Genomic DNA, 22,831 nt, shown 5'->3' on the forward strand with positions numbered 1-22,831 from the left:
CTTTATGCCATTTCAGCTTATGAAAGCTTTTGTAGGAACGCTCTGCTTTCAGATAGCTGGGACACCTGTATTTAGCAGGTCACTGGATAAGGACTGCCCAGAGAGAAAGGCATGACCTTGGACAAGGTAGCTCTCTTCAGCTGAGGGTAATTCTTGGAACTTGGCTGAGAGCCATCAGCTGCCAGCACTCCCAGCAGCCGGGGAGTAAGTGCCTCAAACATGAAGGGGAGACCGGACCACACTCCACAGTGTCCACTACAGAATCAAGGTAAAAATCTGGCCATGAAAGCTCGCCTATGGCTTCTGTCTTCAGGCCTTTATTTTTTTTGTTTTGTTTTCTTTTGGCTTTTCGAGAGTATCTAGACTTTCTCTCTTTCTCTTTGTGCTTTGATTTTTCAATACTGGAAAAGTGTCTCAATTGAAAGATTAAAAGAAAAGCTAAAACAGTACTTGCCTGACAACTCCTTAAGTTACTCTGGACAACTACCAGTTATGCTTTGCTCCGAAGAATACGTTTCTGGACCAATTTGGGCTTCCGAGAAAAGCCAAAATGAGTTTAGGAGGCAGGAACGTTGGGGGCTGCCTGTGCCGTGTGATTAGAATTGTTATGGAGATCTCCCAGGGCAATTGGCTCTGACATCGTCTTCATTCGTAACTACCTCTGAACCCCAGTGGTGCTACCTGTCAGTGTCGCTCACCTTGCCCTTGGAGTGAACTGTCTCCTTTTGTTTATCACTTTGTGTCTGATTGGAGTTCCCAGGCTTGACTGCCTGATACCTCTGATACCTCGAAGTCAGGCCAGCCTACTGTCCTCCATGTCCATGACATTTACTTGGGGATTGCATGAACACTCACCTGGAGATTGCTAAATACCAGCTGATAACACAATCGAAGAATGGATAAGAGCCAATGGGGTGAAGGGGTGCTAAGCAGGAAAGTGGATGAGCAGCTATAGTAGGCAGAATTTCTAAAATAGTCTCCTTTCCCCAAAGGTACCCCGTCCTAATCCCCAGAACCTGTGAATATGATGAAATATCACTTCCATGACTCTGTTGTGATAAAGCATAGTTTACTTTCTTAAAATAAGGAGATTATCCTGCATTATCCACATGGGTCCAGTGTAATCACATGAGCCTTTAGAAATGGAGAGCTTTCTCCAACCAGAGCAGAAAAGGAAGTCAGAGAGAGCTGAAGCATGGATGAACTTGACACCCCGTTGCGGCTTTGAAGGTAAAGGGGACCACGTGCAAAGAAATTTGCACATCCTCTAGCAGCAGAGAGAACCCCAGCTGACATCCAGCAAGAAAATGGGGCCTCAGGGGACTCCGTGCATGGAGCCCACCCTAGTCTGCCTGGACGTCTGACCTACAGAACTATGAGATTGCAGATGGGTGGTGTTTTCAGCTGCTAAATTTGTGGTAGTTTGTTACTGCAACAATAGAGAGCTAGTACAGTAGCCAAAATCAACAAGTTTACTCCTCACTGTTTTGAAAAGCACTGTTTCTTTGGAGGAAACTAGAATCTGCCTCTAAAACCAGTCTGTCAGAAGGGGAGGGTAGACTGAGATCAAAACTTATTTTGCATCGAGCTGCAACTTTATGTACCTTTTACTCCGAACACCTATCCTATGTGACAAATGCTGTTAGTATCCTAATATCATCTCCGTAGGCTGCTAATGGTCCAATGAGTTCTCAATCCAAGTGCTCACCAGAATCACCTAGTGAGCTTTTAAAATATCCTGATGCTCAGGCCTGAATCATTGCGGTCCAGGTCTCTGGCACTTTTTTTTTCTAACTTAGTTCTAATCACAGGGCTTATTTGTTTATTTACTGTTTATTTTTCTTCCTGTTTTACCGAGATGTGATTGATGTACAGAACTGTATACATTTAAGTTATACAGTATAATAATTTGACTTATGTACATCATGAAATGATGACCACGATAAGTTTAGTGAACATCTATCATCTCATATAGATACAACATTAAAGAAATAGAGAAAAAATGTTTTCCTTGTGTGAAAACTCTTAGGATTTACTCTCATTTATAACATACAGCGTTGTTACCTTTATCATGTTGTACATTACATCCCCAGTACCTATTTATCTTATAACTGGAGGTTTGTACCTTTTGACTGTCTTCCTCCAAATCCCTCTCCCCCCACACCTGCTACCTGATCTCTTTTTCTATGAGTTCATATGTTTTTGAACTGTTATTGACCTACAACGCTCTCTTAGTTCCTGGTACACAACATAGTGATTCAGTATTTATCTATATTTCAAAATGATCACCAGGATAAGTCTAGTTACCATTTGTCACCATGCAAATATACTACATAATTATTGACTCTGTTCCCCACACTATACATTTCATGCCCTTGACTCTTTTTTTTTTGGAACTGAAAGTTTGTTACCTCTTAATCTCCCTCACCTATTTCTCTCGTCTCCCCCACTTCCTCCTTCTCTGGCAACCACCTGTTCACCTGTTCATTCTCTATATCTATGACTCTCTTCCTATTTAGTTGGGTTTGTCTGTTTTATTTCTTCAGATTCCACAGATAAGTGAAATCATACAGTATTTGTCTTTCTCTGCCTGACGTATTTCACTTGGCATAATACCATCTAGATCTATCCATGTTGTCACAAACAGCAAGATTTCTTTTTTTTTTTTTTTTTGGCTGAGTAGTATTCCATTGTGCATATATATACCTCACCTTCTTTATCCATTCATCTATTGATGGGCACTTAGGTTACTTCCATACTTTGGCTATTGTAAATAATTCTGTAGTGAACATAGGGGTGCACCTCTGGCACTTCCTTTTTTTTTTTTTTGCGGTACGCGGGCCTCTCACTGTTGTGGCCTCTCCCGTTGCAGAGCACGGGCTCCGGACACGCAGGCTCAGCAGCCATGGCTCAACGGGCCCAGCCGCTCCGCAGCATGTGGGATCTTCCCAGACCGGGGCACAAACCCGTGTCCCCTGCATCGGCAGGCGGACTCTCAACCACTGCGCCACCAGGGAAGCCCTCTGGCACTTTCTTAAGTTCCTTGGATGATTCTGATATAACCAGATGGTGTTTTGACAACCACTTGTTTAAAATGTGGTTCATGGATGCCTGTGTCAGAATCCCCTCAGGGCCAGGGCAGACACAATGGTTGTCCCATGACAGCCATCCCCTACTTCTTCATTTACAACAGAGCCCCAGTTATGTTCGGGTGGCAATGTGCCTAGCCTTAGGGGACATTGCCACAGTCATTTCAATTTTACACTCTAGCCATGTTATCCCATTGCACTTTCTCAAATACCTTCCTGTCTCCTTGTAGCTAGAGGCAACCAGTAACACGGTTCTGGTGGAAAACATATAAGGAGACTCTGCCAGGGTGACGAGTTTCTAGGAAAGATTTTTTTTTTTTTTCAGGAAAACAAGGGGCACCAGGAGAGCTGTCTGGTGCCATTCTCTGAGCATGGTGGTGAGAGGATGTGTTATAGGGAACAGTGTCAGCCTCGCCATGAGTACTAACATGCAGAGAAAGTAGGTTAGAAAGAAAGAGCTTGGGGCCCTGATGACCACATTGAGCTACACCAACCCTGGTACCATTATTAGGAGACTTCTTGTTATGTGAGATAATAATAAGTTCATTTGTATCTTTTTTTAAATTAGATTCCACATATGAGTTGATAACATGATATTTTTTCTCTGTCTGACTTACTTCACTTAGTATGATAATCTCTAGGTCCATCTGTGTTGCTGCAAATGGTATTATTTCACTCTTCTTTATGGCTGAGTAATGTTCCATTGTATATATGTATCACATCTTCTTTATCCATTCCTCTGTCAATGGATATTTAGGTTGCTTCCACGTCCTGGCTATTGTAAATAGTGCTGCAGTGAACATTGGGGTGCATGTATCTTTTCAGATTATTGTTTTCTCCAGATATATGCCCAGGAGTGGGATTGCTGGGTCATATGGTAGCTCTATTTTTAGTTTTTTAAGGAACTGCCGTACTGTTCTGCATAGTGGTTGTACCAATTTACATTCCCACCCACAGTGTAGGAGGGTTCCCTTTTCTTCACACCGTCTTCAGCATTTATTTTTCATACACTCGTTGATGATGGCCATTCTGACTGGTGTAAGGTGATACCTCATTGTAGTTTTGATTTACATTTCTCTCATAATTAGTGATATTGAGCATCTTTTCATGTGCTTTTTGGCCATCCATATGTCTTCTTTGGAGAAATGTCTGTTTAGATCTTCTGCCCATTTTTTGATTGGGTTGTTTGTTTTTTTTACGTAGAGCCGCATGAGCTGTTTGTGTATTTTGGAGATTAATCCTTGTCGATTCCTTCATTTGCAAATATTTTCTCCCATTCTGTGGGTTGTCTTTTCGTTTTGTTTATGGTTTCCTTTGCTGTGCAGAAGCCTTTAAGTTTAATTAGCTCCCATTTGTTTATTTTTGTTTTTATTTCTTTACTCTAGGAGATTAATCCAAAAATATATTGCTACAATTTATGTCAAAGAGTATTCTGTCTACATTTTCCTCTAAGAGTTTTATAGTGTCCAGCCTTATATATAGGTCTTGATCCATTTCGAGTTTATTTTTGTGTATGGTGTTAGAAAATGTTCTAGTTTCATTCTTCTACCTGTAGCTGTCCAATTTTCCCAGCACCACTTATTGAAGAGACTGTTTTTTCTCCATTGTATATTCTCGCCTCCTTTGTTGTAGATTAATTGGCCATAGGTGTGTGAGTTTATTTCTGGGCTTTCTTTCCTGTTCCATTGATCTATATTTCTGTTTTTTGTGCCAGTACCATACTGTTTTGATGACTGTAGCTTTGTAGTATAGTCTGAAGTCAGGGTGTCTGATTCCTCCAGCTCTGTCCAAATCACTCTTCTTTAAAACCAATCTCCAACACATCTCCCCTATGAAGATTACATGGAACAGAGAGGTAACTATTTACCCTCAACAAATAACATTCTGCCATTTTAAAGAAAAAAAAATGCACATTGAAACAGGGATTCTGGTCCACAACGGCTAATGATTGAGAGAAAAACTTCCCTAAATTTCCTTAAAATTGTGGGTGAAATCAAACTTGGTCAAAAGGAGCTGCTGTCTCCCAAATGCAAATGGTCCTAGCTGTCCCCTTCCAGGATATCACTTAAGAGAGCAAGAAGACCTCTTCCCCAATTCAGACAGATGAGATCTCAAAGATCATACTCTGATGCTACAGATCACATTCAAGAGATCCCAAACCAGTTCAGTCCCTGTTCAAACTTGAGGGAGCTTGTTTGAGGATAGAAACAGACCAACAAGGAAACAAACCTTACATAGCAAATGGAAATATGTTAAAATTGCTGTTTCCAATAGATTGTATGGGTCCAAAGAATAAAATGATCTTAAAAATAAAAAAAAATTTTTTTTCAATTTTTAAAAGAAAGAAAGAAAAGCCTGTTTTTCCCAGATTCGCCAAACAGATATTTCTTACCTTTAGACAAAATTTATATTTATAAGCTAAAAAGCAAACAACAACAAAGGACTCAGAATTCGGTTTTCTTAACTGCTCCAACATCAAAAGAGTTAGTTGATCACCTGGGAGGGAAATAAATCTTCTGTAATGAATTGAAAACATATTTTCTTGGATGTGGGTCGGCCCCCTGCCCAATAATAAAACTGACATATTTTCCCTGTTGAATTATAATTGACAACTCATTTTTGGAGGAATCTGTGGGAAAATAACAATGCATTACTCTATTTCCTCACCTCTAGTGTTGTTTATTCCTTGCACTGTGTAGATGGAGACACTGAGTCTCAAGGAACTGGGGGGGGGGGGTTCCTTCACTGCTTGATGGAGAGGACCCAGCCATGTGCTTCATGCTGACCTCGCTGACAACCTCTTACTCCCCAGTGCCCCGGTGGCGCTTGCAGAACACACTTCCCTCCTGCTCTGTTCTTACTATCTTTGCACGTTCTCATTCTCCATCTCCAGCTGCCCAAGTCCTCCTTGTCTCTTCAGGCTCAGTTCAGATGCCTCCAGGAAGCTCCCACCACTCCTCTCTGTCCCTTCCATGGCACTTGTTAGAACCATTTAGTGCAAGCCTCTTGTAATAAATTGACTGGCACATCTTAGAAGGCAGGGATTCAGTCTGTATCTTTGCATGTCCTACAATGTCCAGGACAAGGTCTTGGACCTAAGATATAGTCAATAGATGCTGGCTGTCTGAATGGTAACCTGCCCTAAATTGGTCAGAACAGCCTTCTCCCTATAGGAAGGGGTTTCGTCCCATGGGGTAGGCAAATCTGTCTACAGGCACCTGCCTTGCCTAGTCCTGAGCAACTTCCTGACACCCCATCTGCCCCCAACCACCCAGGCCCTTGTTATTACTTACTAGTTTCCTTTTCCAAAAGATCAATACAGTGGGGAATGGCTGAATTTGGTTTCATCCACTATTTGAGTTTTAAATTGTATTTACAACGAGTGAGGGCCTACTAGCCTAAAACTATGAGATAAAATCATTTTTTGAATGAATGAGTTTGATGGGGTTCAGGGGAGGCCACTGCAAGATGTGCCACTCAGGCATGTGGATTATTTTGAGCTGAAAACAAGCAAGGCCCAGAAGACTCAGGAAGAATCTTTGAAATTCCCCTTTACTGCCTAAAAGAATTTAAAATAGAAGGCCTGTTCCAGGAGGTAACTATCACCATAGACAACTGTAGGAAAGTATGAACTAGGTGTGGTAGACAGGGAAGAACTTAGCAAGCCCTGTTTGATCAAAGTCCTCTCTGTGTCCCATTGTCTTCAGATGGCTCAGCAAACATTTATTTATAAAACATTAATTCTTTTCATCTTCCTGTGAATTGCCTTACTTCCCTTCAAAGTCTCAAACCCCAGCCTCCTCCTCCAGAGTTCAGAATGGTATGTGTATATATATATACCTTAGCTTTGCTGTCTTTGAAATTCTTCATGCTTATGTGGTTTCCCTGTACATATGTAATAAATTTAATTTTCTCCTGTTAATCTGCCTTATGTCATTTTAGTTGCCAGCCAAAAGAACTGAAAGGAGAAAAAGGGCAAAATTCCCCTCCCCCACAAGTTCACTGAGTCCTGATTTCAGGCCAGCATTGCATAGAGATTGAGCCATCAGGAAGTTTAGAGAGATTAAAGGGCATACAAACAGAAGGGTAACATGAGATCTGATTCTGTATCAGATTAAAATTATCCTTTGTATGTGTGTATGCTCTTTAAATCCTAACTCTCAACAGGCCTATATCTGCTGTTGGCCTCGCCAGGAAGAAGAGCTTGAGACACACACAGAACAGGCCTACCTGGATGGCTGGAGACCTTAATAGCTAAAGCCTGAGAAGTGCTGAGACCCTTTAGAGACACTGGTAGTTTTCCAAATAAGAATTCCTGAAATTATGGTGTTAGCTTTTGATGGACAAGCGTGAAAGTTTTGTTTAAACGTAAATCAACCATGTCTTGATTCAGGAAAGAAGTTTATCTATGACAAATAGCAAGTCTTCCTCAAGTGTCTGGGTGTCTACTGTTTGAGCTTTTTTGGGTGCCTGTTGTGCTTCCAGAGATATTTATGTGTTGGTAATACTCTATTGCATAAATACTTTCTGGATGAAAATATATCTCCTTAAGTACTAGATATATTAAAATATAAGCCTAACTGCTAAAGAATTTACCAATTCTAAAATATGTACGTTTCAATTCAAGGATGGCATTTCGTTTAGAAATGTGACACGAAAATCACATAACTGATGAGGTATGGTAGGCAAATATGTTGCAACATGACTTTCTTAAGTGAATTTTTTTAATGATTTTTTTTTTTGCTTTTTGGAAAAAACATTCTGAAGGAAAAGAGTGCAGGAAAAAATACACGTCTCCTTTATCTTGTTTAAAAAATGATGCAATAGGAAGAGGTCCAGGACAGTGAACAGTACACAAATAGTTTAAAAGGAGAATAAAACAGAATGGAGAGAGAATATTAAGTGAGTTTTAGTCCATAGTTTGGAAAAGAAATGAAATGGACAGAAGCTGTAACTCAGTCTGCAGAGAAGGCATTTAGGGGAAGCAAAAGTTAATAGATTCTATGTATGTCTCAATACCTAGTACCAGACGTAAGGTACCTGCCATAGATTTACTTATTTGTTACACAATCACTCTGCAAGGTAGGATAAATTGTCCCAATTTACGAATGAGGCTGAGATTAAGTAATTTTCTTGGGTGTGAATCCCAGCTCTGCGTCTTGCCAGCTGGGCAATCTTTTTTTTTTTTTTTTAATTTTTTAATTTTATTTTTGGCTGCATTGGGTCTTCATCGCTGTGCGTGGGCCTTCTCTAGTTGAGGCGAGCGCTACTCTTCGTTGCAGTGCACAGGCTTCTCATTGTGGTGGCTTCTCTTTGATGCAGAGCACGGGCTCTAGGCATGTGGACTTCAGTAGTTGTGGCTCACGGACTCTAGAGCACAGTCTCAGTAGTTGTGCATGGGCTTAGTTGCTCCACGGTATGTGGGATCTTCCCAGACCAGGGCTCGAACCCCTGTCCCCTGCATTGGCAGGCATATTCTTAACTACTGCGCCACCAGGGAAGCCCTGGGCAATCTTTTTTCTTTTTTTAATAAATTTATTTATTTATTTATTTGTGGCTGTGTTGGGTCTTCTTCGTTGGGTCTTTGTTGCTGCATGTGGGCTTTCTCTAGTTGCGGCGAGCGGGGTCTACTCTTCATTGCGGTGTGCGGGCTTCTCATTGCAGTGGCTTCTCGTTGCGGAACATGGACTCTAGGCGCACGGGCTTCAGTTGTTGCGGCACGTGGGCTCAGTAGTTGTGGCTCACGGGCTCTAGAGTGCAGGCTCAGTAGTTGTGGCGCACGGGCTTAGTTGCTCCATGGCATGTGGGATCTTCCCAGACCAGGGATCAAACCCGTGTCCCCTGCATTGGCAGGCAGATTCTTAACCACTGTGCCACCAGGGAGGTCCCAGCTGGGCAATCTTAAACGTGAAAAGTTCTGACCCACACTTTCCTTATCTATAAAATGTCATGAGTACGCATGTACGTTCCTTAGCTTAGTGCCTTGGACATGTAAGAACTTAATTCTTTTACTATTATTGTCTACTTGAACCTCTCAGATCTATGCTGGAAAATGGCAGGTTAGAAGGAGCCCCACTCTAGTTTCCTGTAGTCTTGCTCTCAAGATCTAACTCTAAACTAAGCCATCTCAGCCCTCATCCTACATGACTGGAGTTTTATTTCATAGGAGGGAAAATGGGTCCCAAGAATCTCATTTGCCAATAAAAGTGATTATAAGTCATTAACATTTTGCTCAGTCTCTGTGAATCATGATCAGGTTACAAAGACATCTAATTATATTACAAAAAAAAAGAATAAGGCCCTCTATTTCCATTTCTTACCTATGATTCCCTGATTCTATCATTGCATGAGCCTCACATCCCTCATGCTGTCCATGGAATATCAGTTACAAAGGTTTTCAGCCTTCTGTAGAGTGGTTTGCTACATTTTTTCTCTTAGTAAACTCTGTTAACATGTGACCACCCAGATAGAGGAGAAACTTTTCTGGGGTCTAGATATTTTCCAAGCTAGATTAAGGAGAAGGTTAATGAGACATCTGACAGAGACAGCAATCCAAAGGGGCACCAAAACACTTCTGGAGACATAATAAGATTAGGAAAACTGTGCTGGCCAGAACTTGCCTCAGGGAGAATACTGTACATGTAGGAAAGTTTTTGCTAGACTGCTGAAGATGAGAGCTCAGGTCTCTAGGAGCATTTGGAGTCACACCAGATGTTCACTGAAATACCAAGTGTAGGTTCTGTTAACTGAACACTTACGCTTTGATCCTAGGGTATAAAGGATGAGACATGAGCTGGGTCCCAACTTCTCCCTCCACTTTTTCCATGAAAAGCTGGACCTCACCTATAAAGAAGTGTTGAGCAGATATTATATGGAGATAAACTTTAATATGGTAACCAGATACTCATAGGTCTTGTTTTATGAAATATTTCCAAATATCACCTGGGACAATGCTCATAGAACTTACACTGTATCTTTTTTTCCCCCAGGTAAGGCTTTATTGGGGCACCTGCTACAACAGGGGGGAGCGACAACAAACAACATGTTCCCTTGCTCGCTTGCTCCCTGAGGGGGGATGAGCTTGTTCCTTATATGGCATGAGGGTAGGGGTGTGTCCAGGGATCAGGCTAGAGGGATGGCTTAGGTGTTTTGCCCACCCTATCTTGATGTTGCGTGGTACATTTCAATCTTCTACACCAGAGGTTCTTTACTGGAGCTCTTCCCTTTCTGGAAGAGGGAGACGTGCATGATTTCACCATCAAGAACACAGATTTAGCTGTCACAGTGGAATTCACTAGCCCCACATCTTGCCCGTGCCCAATTCACCAATGTATGTAACTGAGTTGGGCACAACTCTCTGCTATTAATTAAAATATAAAAGCAAATGCCAGTAATAATAGGTGTAGTGGTGAGTTGACTTGCTTATATAAAGCCATTCTGTTGTGGCTTCATCTCTCTTGCCGCATTGTGGGTTATTTCTTGATGTATGTGTAGATAATGACGTGCTGGCGGCAAAGATGGATTTGCTTGAATAGTTAACCATTAATTAATATGTTGACTGCAGTTTATTCCATAGCAAAATTCCATATCTTTGTTAATTTTTTGTGCCACGTTACGTAGACGCAAACAGAACCAGACCCGAAAGTTTCATTCAGCTTTTCTTGGACATAGAGAGGGATGGGACTCAACAGTTGCAATGTGTTCTGTGCACCCTGTTATTTCAAACGCTGAAACTGACCATAAAATTTTTTTAATGTGAGGAGGGACACCTGGTTATCATGCATGTACAAGGGAATGATTTGATCATAGCAAAATCTTGAGGACATGTGAGTTTATGTGACTTGGGAAGCTCTGGATTCAAACATCCTAGTAAGTAGCAAATTCATAAGCCAAGGAAAAGAGACTCCTGTAATGGGTAAATTTCTATGCATTGGAAATGTTTTTTAAAAATTGTATTGAGAGGGAATGGACCAAAGAAGCTTCAACATGTTCCTTTGTGTAATGATGAGATTTGTTTCAAAATGTATGCAAAAAGCCAGGATATCCGGGAGCAAGTTATAGAGAATGCGGAACCTATCGCTCTGAAAGGAGGTATTAGTTTGACAAGCCACGTGATAGTAATGGCTGCAGTCAGCTGTTGGTATTTTTGCAGTATGTAAGGGAGAGAGGGTAGGTGAATTCTTCTTTTGTGTACTGCTTCAGTTAACTATGAGAGGAATTGATGTCTTCAATCTCATCTAAGATTTCTTTTTGAGCCATAAGCCAACACTTCAGGGGTGTGGATCAATTTGTACTGATAGTAACCCCTGCTGTGCTTGGTAAAATGTCAAGCTTTGCTCCCTATATACAGAAAGGAATAGCTATTTGTATAATACACTATCATGCACTTAGTGCAAGAAATGTGTCTGCAAAAATGAAGAAGTCTCTGTCTTCTTTATATAGTAACAAAAACTCCACTGGGAGATAAAAAACAAATCTTTGCTTCTCCTGTGATTTTTGTTAAGGAATTGTTAGGTGGCACAGCATCCATCTCCTTGTAGAAGTGAGGTGAATTCCCATGGCAGCACATTTATTTTGCAACAGGGAAAATGATGAAAATGAGTAAAGTGCTTCTTTCTTTTGCCTCTCTGAGAGGGTATCCTTTACCAGTTTACCTGAGTACTCATCTAATTGAAAGTGATGGGGGTGTGTAGTCTTTGAGACTAGGATTTATAGTAAGAAGAAATGCAAAAAAAAAAAACCATACTATTTTGTCTTATTCCAATTCTGGCATAAGAAATAAGATTATACAGGAAAAAAATTTTAAAAGACTTCAAAGTCAGACTGTTGCCCTCTGAGAGAGGAGTTTTCAAATGGTCTCTGTCCTCTTTAACATACGGCAGCCCCAGGCTGGAGGAGCCAGCTTATGCAGTTCTCCTGTGGGCTAGAGAAGAAACCTGGGCCGCCTGTGACAGCAGAACTCTAAGACCTGCTGCCACATAGAAGAAGATGCATCACAAAATCAAAGACAACCCATCCATTTTTATTCCCAGGGAATGGTGGAAGAGGGAAGCTGAATGGAGTGGGACTAAGAAAGCAAAGTACTAGGATGATGTATTCACACTCCCTCCCCACCCTGCCACCCGCCCCACTCCCCAGCCCAGATGAGTGACGAAAACACACAAGTAGAGAAGCAGAGATGTTCTTGCCCCCAACACTCCACTTGGGACTCTGGGAGGAATAACCTCACAGGCTGTTCTGCACCATCCTGGGGAGAACCCACATCATTTGGCCATGCAGGAAGTCGGGAGGAGGTTGTGGTTTCCCCCAGTGGCCTTGGTTCCCATAGGTGTATCTATAGGGTCCTACAGTCCTTGAGCCTGAGGTGGAGAGCATCCCCGTGGGGGGTTGCTATAGTGGAGGTGCGGTACTCTGTAGGGCAGGTTACAGAGCAAGTCACCTGGCCAGTGACTCAGAAGTGTCTGTAGCCCCTGAGGAACCAGAATGAGGTTGAGTCAGTCAAAGAGAGACCAGATGACAGAGTGACCACAAGTCCCTTCATGAGCCTGTGTTCTGACCACATGAAGACCTAAGGACAGCTCTTGGGAACTGCTCTAATGCTTCCCAACCATCTACATTGAAGAAGAGGTCCAGAAGAATACGAAGAAAGTTCAAACTTGTGTGGAGAATGGAGGGGGAGCATGCAGATGATGCCAGATCAGCACATGTAAGGACTTTGGAGGAGGTCTGCATTGTACAGAAGCCACAGAATTGAGCCACAGGTATCAGCTGGGCAAGAACCAACCAGGTGAACTAGGGCCATCGCCCCTAAGACCACTGTGCCCAATATTCTTCCTGGCTATCCAGGAGTCGTGAAGACCTTGCCTGTCCCCCCATGTCCACAGAAGCCATCTTGCAGTGGGGTCAGGGGGACATACCATAGAGGAGATCTGGGAGGCTGTTTTTGTTTTGTTTTGTTTTTTTGTCTTTTTCCCCATAGCTGAACATTATCTAAAGGGATTGTTTCCTATATTCATTTGAACTAAGATTTCACCCAGATAGGGCTAAAAGTTAGTGATTGTTTCCCCCATGACTAGAGGTCAGGAGGGGAAGCCTACAATATTTATAATTAAAAACAAAGGAACGGGCTTCCCTGGTGGCGCAGTGGTTGAGAGTCCGCCTGCCGATGCAGGGGACGCAGGTTTGTGCCCCAGTCCGGGAAGATCCCACATGCCGCGTAGTGGCTGGGCCCGTGAGCCATGGCCGCTGAGCCTGCGCGTCTGGAGCCTGTGCTCCGCAACGGGAGAGGCCACAACAGTGAGAGGCCCGCGTACCGCAAAAAAAAAACAACAAAGGAACGTATTTCAGTTGTACTGTAAGTTAAATTTGCAACCCTGTTACTTTTTTTTTTTTTTGTCACAGATTACCCTTCCCCCTCCCCACATCCTCAAGTCCATTCTCTAGTAGGTCTGTGTCTTTATTCCTGTCTTACCCCTAGGTGCTTCATGACATTTTTTTTCCTTAAATTCCATATATATGTGTTAGCATACGGTATTTGTCTTTCTCTTTCTGACTTACTTCACTCTGTATGACAGACGCTAGTCTATCCACCTCATTACAAATAGCTCAATGTCATTTCTTTTTATGGCTGAGCAGTATTCCATTGTACCCTGTTACATTTTTTTGAAAGCCATGAGAAACAAGTCAGTTTTTCACAAAGTAATTCTTTATTTGACAATTTAAAAAACAAAATTTCTCCTTCACCTACCATATGTTTCAGTTGTACTCAAACACAAAAATGAGTTCATCTAAACATTGATCTAATAAGAACATGGTGTGGCCAGAGAGAAATTATTTGCTTGTATACAGTAATTTCTAGTTGGGATAAAGTATGTTGAAGTAACTTTCCTTTTCTTAGAGAAACAGTTTTAGAAAATGAAGAAATGACCATCTCAACTGATGTGACAACTTATTTGCAACAATTGAGTGACTCTTTACATGGATATCTTCCCACTGGAGATACCATGCAGAAAAAAACAAAGAGTAAAAACCAAGGATACTGGAGCCATTTTTGGAAAAATATCAATTGTATCAGTGAAAGTCCTCTACATAAAAGATAACCCTATTGAATTATGACCCAAAGAATAGGTTTTAGCAAAAAAGGCTTGGGAATTTCTGGTGAACTTGATTAGCACACCCTACAAATGGCAAAGCCAGCAGTGGAGATTATGTGATTTTAGATTTTCTCACTTTCATATATCAAGAAAAGGTCTAGAAACTGATAATGACATGAGTATGTAAAATGTCTTTTATTTCTTGAATATCTTTAAACAAAAGCTATAGGAGAAGAAAATATTGTTTTATATGGCTATAATTTTAATGTGTTCTTATTAATTCAGAATTATGGTAAACACTGATTATATTTCATTTATAATTATAATTATCTAAAAAGTATTATTCTCTTTCAGTGGTTTGTAATACATGGTGTAAGAACGTAATTTGAGAACAAAAGGATGCCATTTGCCATCAAGTTACGGACCAAGTTCAGTATCCAAGTTGCCAGCACAGTCTTTCAAAGATCTGGTGCTTATACTCCAATGGCAACAACTCAACGCAAAGCCCCCTGCCCCAATTTAAATATAACTGAAACCTGATGAAGGCATCTATTTGCCTTTCATTTTAAATGAGGCCTAAGAGGATTTGATAGAATATAATGTGTGTTGAGGAGCAACTCAAAAAGCTGGCATTACCTAATCACTCTTGTTGCTATAAAACAAATGTGATAACTATGTCTAAATTGTCAGAGTACATGGTGAATATAACATAAAATCTTTTCAAGTAGGCATTCTTATCATGAGCTATTGGATTTTGAAGGCTCAGCGTGTCTGTGTCCAGTGTCTTAGCTCAGCGTCATGTCACCTTCCCTCCAGTGTTTTTCCAGTTGGCACTCCCTGTCCATCCATTTGCCAAGGACAACTCCTTTACATTCTTCCGTAGCAACTGGTTTTATTTGAAAATGATGGAGCCTGCTCTCTCAGCCTCTCTCCCTCTTTACTATCCTCCTTTTTGTCCAGTTATTACATCTTCTCACTTTCCAGAGGGGCAGCAGATCCATTGTCAAAGTCTTTACCATGAGCAGATATAGGTAGTGTGGGAAAAGCATTTTATAAAAGTGTACATTGGTTAGAGTTTTGCAATTAGAAAGATTATCTGGATTCAAACTGGATTTCAGTTTTGCTGCCCAAAAACAGCTTGCTGCTCCCAAAAAAGAAGTCTGTCTCAGTCACATCCTCAGGTCCCAAGCTGTCCAGTTGGGATGTGTGAACTTGCTTCTTGGGAGGAAAGTTGCTTGGAATTCTCCCAGACCGCCCCAGCTGCTGTCGGCGGCTATGAGGTTCTTAACTTCCGACTTTACATTTTCCTTTCTGTATGTGAGTCCAGCTGCCCACTTCAGCATCTCAGCCAACCACCTCTTTCTTCCCCCAGCAAGTGCTCAAAGTAGATTCGGTATTGAATATGTATACTTTCTTTTCACAATGTCATCAATAAATCAGCAAGGCATTCTAGCATGTCTACAAATGCTGCAAAGGCTGACATTTTGCCATCTCCACCCTGCCATGCTCCTGCCAGTCTGAGACTCTACACTCAGACCTTTCTGGTTGTGACTAAGACTCTGCCTTTCTGGCCCAGGGATATATCCTTGAGCAACCTGAGCTCATGCCCCCAATCAATAACCAAAGACTTACTTGAGTGCCACCCTGCTTGTTAGCAAGCTCATACTAATTTTACAGATGCAAAATTTTACAAATATAAAAATATCTGATTAATGTCTGCTGTTTAATGACAGACTTAGAAGAGGATATACGTGAAATTATTTCTGGGTGTGTTTTGACTAACAGAAGAATTTTGGATCAGGAGCAGCTCCTGTTAGAGGTACTTAGAAAAAAGAAGAGAAAAGAGCAAAGTAATAGACGTGGACAGAAGGAGGCAGAGAGAGTTGGCAGGAAATGAATAGAGATTTTTGCAGTGAAATACTGGAAAGATAAAAGAAGATAATTAAAAGTAACCTAGGGGGCTTCCCTGGTGGCGCAGTGGTTGAGCATCTGCCTGCCGATGCAGGGGACACGGGTTCGTGCCCTGGTCCGGGAGGATCCCACATGCCATGGAGTGGCTGGGCCCGTTGAGCCATGGCCGCTGAGCCGGCGCGTCCGGAGCCTGTGCTCCTCAACAGGAGAGGCCACAACAGTGAGAGGCCCGCGTACCGCAAAAAAAAAAAAAAGGAACCTAGGGCCTATGAGCCAAAGTCTGTGGAGTGTATGAGAACAGAGAGGTACTGAAGAGCTGAGGAAATGGGAAGCAGGAGGTAGAAGTCAATAGCTCCAGAGTTACACATTCAGAAAGAGAGTTGTAGCAAACATTGCTGGTTTCCGCCTTCTTCCAAATTAACAAAGTACTCATTTGTTTAGGGCAGAAATATCATATTAAAAACTCTAGTCTTCCCAGATTCTCTTTCAACCATGGGAGTGATGTGACACCAATGAGACGTAGGCAAATATCCCTACAGACTCTCATTCTCCAATAAATGTCAAAGCCTCCGGAAGGAAAGAGTACTGTTGTCTCCTTTTCCCTTCCTCTTTCCTGCCTTGTGAGTGGTCCTGACTCTGCAGTTGCAGCAGTCATCCTGCAAACACGAGGAAGAAAATCACATGACTGAGGATAGAAGGAGCTGGAAGGTGGAAAGACCATGATTCCTGATGAAAACCTGGAGCCGCTGCATTTTCGATTATTTGAAGCAGAGCATACTTCTAACAGACAGACTAACAGACAGAGGAAGGTACCTTTGGGAAGGGACCCACCAAGATGAGAAAAAGGACTCCTTTATATTATCTTGAATATATTAATCTGTAACAAAATAAAACTAAATTAGACACCTCTTCCTGAAATAGTGTTAGAGGGAGGGACAGCCAGTTAAATTTCCAGTGAGTAAAGAATGATAAAAGGAAATTAACTACATTAGTCATATTATTCATGTAACATGAATAGAATAATACGAATATCTTTCTATTTCAAATTCTCTTTGGTGTATTTTAGTAAACCTAAAAATATAGGGGCTTTCCTAAGTTGATGTACAGCTGATTCTGCCATGGTTTCTTATTTTTTCTGTATAAGGGTTTAAGTTCTTCCACTTCAAATAGCACTTCCTTTGGTGTTTTTAAGGAACCTAAGTCTGAATGAGGAAGAGCTACTGTATGATAATCCTCTAGGACTTGGAGCCCAAGACTATACTCATCCCAACAATCATAGTCTTATAGGCACAGGTTCTATTCTTCTTGAAGCTTTGGAGTTTGGGTGTAACCTTTCAGAAACTAAGTAAACTCCTGGGATGACAGCCCAGTTGTTCTGATCCCTGAATCATGCTGTTTCATAGACTCAATGCACCTTAGATAAACTTAGTATTTATTTTTGATAATGCAACTAATATGAACACATTTCTAAGTGACTTCTTTAGGAAATTTGAGTATATATTTGTTACACTAGTATGTAGTGAAAAGAATCTGCCCTCTAAAATTTAGACAAGTTGAAAAAGTGACATTTCTGTCCTTTGAATAAAAAGCAAATGCATTTAAAGTATATACATAGTGTAAAGTGGGGAAAAGAAATTTATCAGAAGGAAAAAATGATCAATTCTATTTAAACTACCTGTTTTAGAGTTATACTAGTTTCTCATTCAGAAATGTATCAGATTAACATAAGTACATCAGAACTGCCAAAACCTTTCTTACCCAGATTGGAAGAAAAAACATGGATCAGGTGTCAATTCCACCTTAAATAAAATGGGTCGTTTCCTTCTATTTTTTTTTTTCCTTCTATTTTAATAGTTGAGATTTAAGAAAGAAAATGGACCCGATGGGGATTTGATCCCATAAGCAGGAGATGAACACACTCCAAATCGCAGTGTAGTTCCAAGGAGACCTTCAGGTTTTTTATTCCAAGGATTGGCTCGATACTTCATTACACAGAAAGTGTGTTTGATCAGGTGAGACCTTCAAATCTGAGCTCCTCTGTGGTCAGGGGAATGCTAATGACTGTCTGACAGCTAATCACAGACATTGGATTTTCCCTCTAGCATCCCTGGCAGGTTTTCCTTCTATCTGGTGGCTGGTTTGGTAACACTGGCAGCTGGTACCATGTCCACTATCTTGGGAGGATCCTGTTTCCAGTAAGCCTTCCTTTACTGTCATCTCTATATTGCATCTCTATTCCAGGTCCCTCTAGAATTTATAGCTGTTTGATTTTAATTTGCATTTGTTTGCTATATTGCTTTACATGGCTCCTTTTACTATTTCATGAATCTGTGTTTGATCTCCCCAGGACATCAAAGTACCTGAAGGATCTAATTCTCTTTGACACAAAAAAACTCCCCAAAGGCCATGCCTTTGACTTAGTTTACAGTCCTCTAGGACAGTGTTTCCACCTCAAGACTTTCCTACAGACTAGTAAGTGACTTACACTATTGAATGGGAAGAAGCGAGAGCCAAGACAAGTCACAATGCCTGTCCCCAAAGAAGGGGATGGTGCTAGACGGGAACACTTTGCCTTTCAGTTGTCACCATCTCTTAGAGAGCATTACAGGGAGCTGGTTATCAACCAACATCAACCACTTACTCTTACCTTGGGGTAAAATTATCTTGCATATCTTGTATGCAAATAGTAATAATTCTCATAATGATATATGATGCCTATACAGTATCCTCAGATGGTAATAACCTGGTAATGTTCCAGCTCAGGGTGCAATCCTGAGCCTGTCCAGTCAGCCCATGCCCAAGTACAGGGGCTAGGGGTTTTGCTTCCACTCCCCCACCCTCCTTGGAGTGTGCAGGCCCAAGTCTCAGAGACCTGGTTATTCTGATTTTTTCAAAAAGGCAGGGGCGGGCTTCTCTGGTGGCGCAGTGGTTGAGAGTCTGCCTGCCGATGCAGGGGACACGGGTTCGTGCCCCGGTCCAGGAGGATCCTACATGCCATGGAGCAGCTGGGCCCGTGAGCCATGGCCGCTGAACCTGCACGTCCGGAGCCTGTGCTCCGCAACGGGAGAGGCCACAACAGTGAAGAGGCCCGCGTACCACAAAAAAAAAAAAAAAAAAAGGCAGGGGCCCAGAAGAATAGTTCCAGTTGTGCAGACTGATGTCTTGGGGTACGGGGGTGGGCATCACCCCCACTGAGGCCTGCAGGCATGGCACAGCCTGCTGTACATGGGAAGGAGGATAGGTATCATTGTTTCTCAGCAAGCCGCATGTGGTGGGCACCAGAGTAGAGAATGTGCTGGGAGTCATCTCTTGGTTGGCTGTGACGGCCAGCAGAGGAGTGTCTACACAAAGCAGCACTGGGAGGGGCACATTAAGAGCCGAGGGCTTGTAGCAAAACAAGGGCAAAGCAGGTGTTATGTTGTGCCTGGAAGTCCATCAAAATGGAAAGGGGGGAGTGGGCTCAGGCCTCAGGGCTTGGCTAAATCCTCAAAACTGCTCATGGTATTCCTGTTGCAGACAATGCATAGGAGTGAACAGGGCAGAAAGTGAGACCATGAGGATGAATAAGAAGAGCGAAAACAGTGTAACTGAGCCTGAGTAAATGGGGAGTCAAGAATGCAGGGCTTGTTGTTATGTCAATGGTCCCCTGTAGGTAGAGCATGTGGTTGAGAGGTCAAGGACATGCAAACAAGTAAAATGTTGGAGACTTGAGTCAAGGGCCCTGGGATGATCAGCGCTACCAGGATGCTGGCTTTTTACTCTTTAGAATGTTTATCCCCAACCCCTATTCCAGCCCAGAAGATGAGTTCCTTGACGTGATCTCTGCAGCTCCTGGAACAGCTGGTACATAACAGGTATGCACTAAATATTTGTTGAAGGCATGATTAATTAAACTAGCTGGTATTCCTTCTCACTCATTATTGGAGGGAGGAAGATTCAGCCAGCCCACAAAACCCATTCTGGATTTAGAAGCAATAGGAAGCCATGCATCCCTGTAGAAGCAGAGAAAACACTCTTGTGTTTCTTCCCTTCTCTACTTTGCCCTGTCCCCAACACTACTCCCCTCCCCCACCCCCCGACCTGCAAAAGATCTGTTCTGGTCATGCTGGGTCCCAACACCAGCCCTCACCATGACTCTCTACCCCCTCTCCCCCGCAACTAACTCTGTTGTACCACATGGTGGGCCATTATCGGCTCCTCCATACAGGGAGCTTTTCTCAGCACCACTAAGATTATTGGTAACTGGGAGTGATTCTTCTCAATACATATGAAACCTAGGTAAAAAGCAGAGACATGGGCCAGAGATGGATGGGGCTTTCCTGGAGGAAGCTTTCTATCTTCATGAATTTCATCCATTATTAAACCATGAACCAGCCCTACTGATTTTAATTCCTTGGCTTGGTGCAGAACTCGATTCAGCAAAGCTTCAGAACAGCAGAGTGACTTCCTGTGGCAATACTCAGTTTGCTCCCCGGGGCAGATGTAGCCTTGACAGGTCATATGGTTATGTAGGATTCTTTATAGTACTTGTGCAGGTCCCCTTTATTCAACTCATGACTGGGACCCTTAGCTCCTGGCTCACGACCTCTTCCAAATTAAGCAGTGATAAATAAGATAACTCACTGTAGATTGCTTTATCCAAAGAAAAAGAATTAGCAAATATGGAGAATCCATAGTATATATATGTCTTTGGCTTCACAAGGTCCCTTAGGTAATATGGAATTCTTTAAAAATGTGAAGAGATTTTGGTAACATCACAATCAAGATTCTATTAAATCAAAAATAAAAACAAACAAAAAAAACGATTCTATTAAATCAATAGTATTCACCAGACTAAACTTTTCAAGCTATTCTGCTCTCCCCAAACCCCAGGCCCCACCCAGACCCTAACATAGTGACATGTTCCCAGTCTTCACCAGATAGATAGTGGCCCGATGAACGAGAGTGTTCATCAATCAATGTGACAGAAAGAATTTGAATAAATGGTTCCTATTTCCCTCAGTCTAATAAGAGGGAAATAGCCTAATAAATATATGTGTAAGTTTGATAGAATTTGTGAAGTCTGTTGAGTATTTGGAAATCTGTGATTTCATTTCCCAGATACTTAGAGTATATTATGGTTTAGCATGAAACTTTTGCCCAGGTAGGTACTTCTGTGCATTTTCCTTATTAATCATTTTGGTGTCCTCTCTGTGCTTTCACTGTAGTATCCATGAATCCTATTAATAAAACAAAAGATTTAAAGAAAGTGAAGGAAATAAGGCACCCCCGCGGTGAGGCTGGGGAATGTGGTGAAAATGGAGGGGAGGAGGGATTACTAGATATGACTATACATGTTTTTTGTTGTTGTTGTTGTTTTTGTGGTATGCGGGCCTCTCACTGTTGTGGCCTTTCCCGTTGCGGAGCACAGGCTCCGGACGCGCAGGCTCAGCGGCCATGGCTCACGGGCCCAGCCGCTCCGCGGCATGTGGGATTTTCCCAGACCGGGGCACGAACCCGTGTCCCCTGCATCAGCAGGCGAACTCTCAACCACTGTGCCACCAGGGAAGCCCAACTACAAATGTTTTGGTTTGCAAGAGGGCTCTCTCACACATGAGTATCTCTCCTCCACTTGCGCCGACTTTCTGTTGGCAGAAGGTATTGAGAGCAATATGCAAATGGAAAATTCAGAAATTAATGTACCACAGGAAGAAAAGATACATTTGATGTTGCTTTTTCACTTTTTCAATTGAAGATAAAATCCTTTGGTGCTTCACTTGCTCCCATCCCACTTTTTCTGGAGCTGTGGTTGAGGACTTGCCCCTAATTATAATATTTTGTCTGTTGAAGCTGCTGTTTATGCCTGAGCAACTGCTCAGAATACCACTGTAATTGCATGTCTGCCTTTCTGACTTCTTCAAAAATAGGAGCATGACTTAGATGTTTGGAAAAGGTTAAAAAAAGTGCTAACTACTAAAAGGAAAAAATAAAAAGGGCTGAAAACTTGCCAGTATTTTATTATAGGTCTATGTTTTAAGATTATTGCAGTAGTAATACCTTGAATTTATCAAATTCTGTAGTGTTTTAACCTTTGTCATACATATTTCCCCCACCCCTGCCCCTAGAGATATGATGTAGGCTCGATGGTTATCATTATAGCCAATTTGCAGATAAGAAAATAGAAGGGAAGTGATTTGTCTTGCTCTCTGTCTTCTCCCTGTGTCCACCATCTCTGCGGGAACTTTTCATCACCATGGATTCCATTGCCTCTTACATGTGGGTGGAAGACTGCAAATCATTATCATCAGCCCAGAACTCTCTTTAGAGCTCACGCCCCATGTATCCTCCTGGATGTTGTCCACAGATGTCTCACAAGTGTCTTGAAATGAGTATTTGAAATCTGAGCTCACCCTCTGCACTCCGATCTGGACCTTCATTTGTCTGGTAAATGGCCTAGCTACCCAGCCAGTCAGCCAAGCCAGAGTCCTGGACTTCACCTTCCGCCTCCGTGATTTCTCTTCAATATCTTCGCTATGTGTTTCCTCCCCCTCTTCCTGCCATTGCTTAGTTCAGCTCTTTGGAATCCCTTCCATGGACTACTGATATTAGATTCTGATTTCTCTTCCTGCTTCCAGCCTAGACCAATCCAGTACGTGGCTACCAGAGTGAGCTCTTTATTTATTTATTTATTTTAAAAATTTATTTATTTTATTTATTTTTGGCTGCATTGGGTCTTCGGTTGCTGTGCACAGGCTTTCT

At 42.1% G+C, this 22,831-nt stretch overlaps 1 protein-coding gene across 2 annotated transcripts in view; it reads left to right on the top strand.

Moving 5' to 3' along the window:
• Window positions 1-22,831, top strand: part of C1GALT1 (core 1 synthase, glycoprotein-N-acetylgalactosamine 3-beta-galactosyltransferase 1) — a 144,215-nt gene that overhangs the window by 46,575 nt on the left and 74,809 nt on the right. For both annotated transcript variants that reach the window (XR_016394213.1, XM_089917042.1), the window contains one exon: window positions 17-22,831. This exon is cut by the window's right edge and continues 74,809 nt beyond it. The gene's annotated coding sequence lies outside the window, so the exon portion shown is untranslated. The remainder of the gene's footprint in view (window positions 1-16) is intronic.

This window comes from Delphinapterus leucas, chromosome 9 (genome assembly GCF_059928025.1).
Source record: "Delphinapterus leucas isolate spDelLeu-1000000601 "Yukka" chromosome 9, BTC_Dleu_Yukka2, whole genome shotgun sequence".
Classification (NCBI taxonomy): domain Eukaryota; kingdom Metazoa; phylum Chordata; class Mammalia; order Artiodactyla; family Monodontidae; genus Delphinapterus; species Delphinapterus leucas.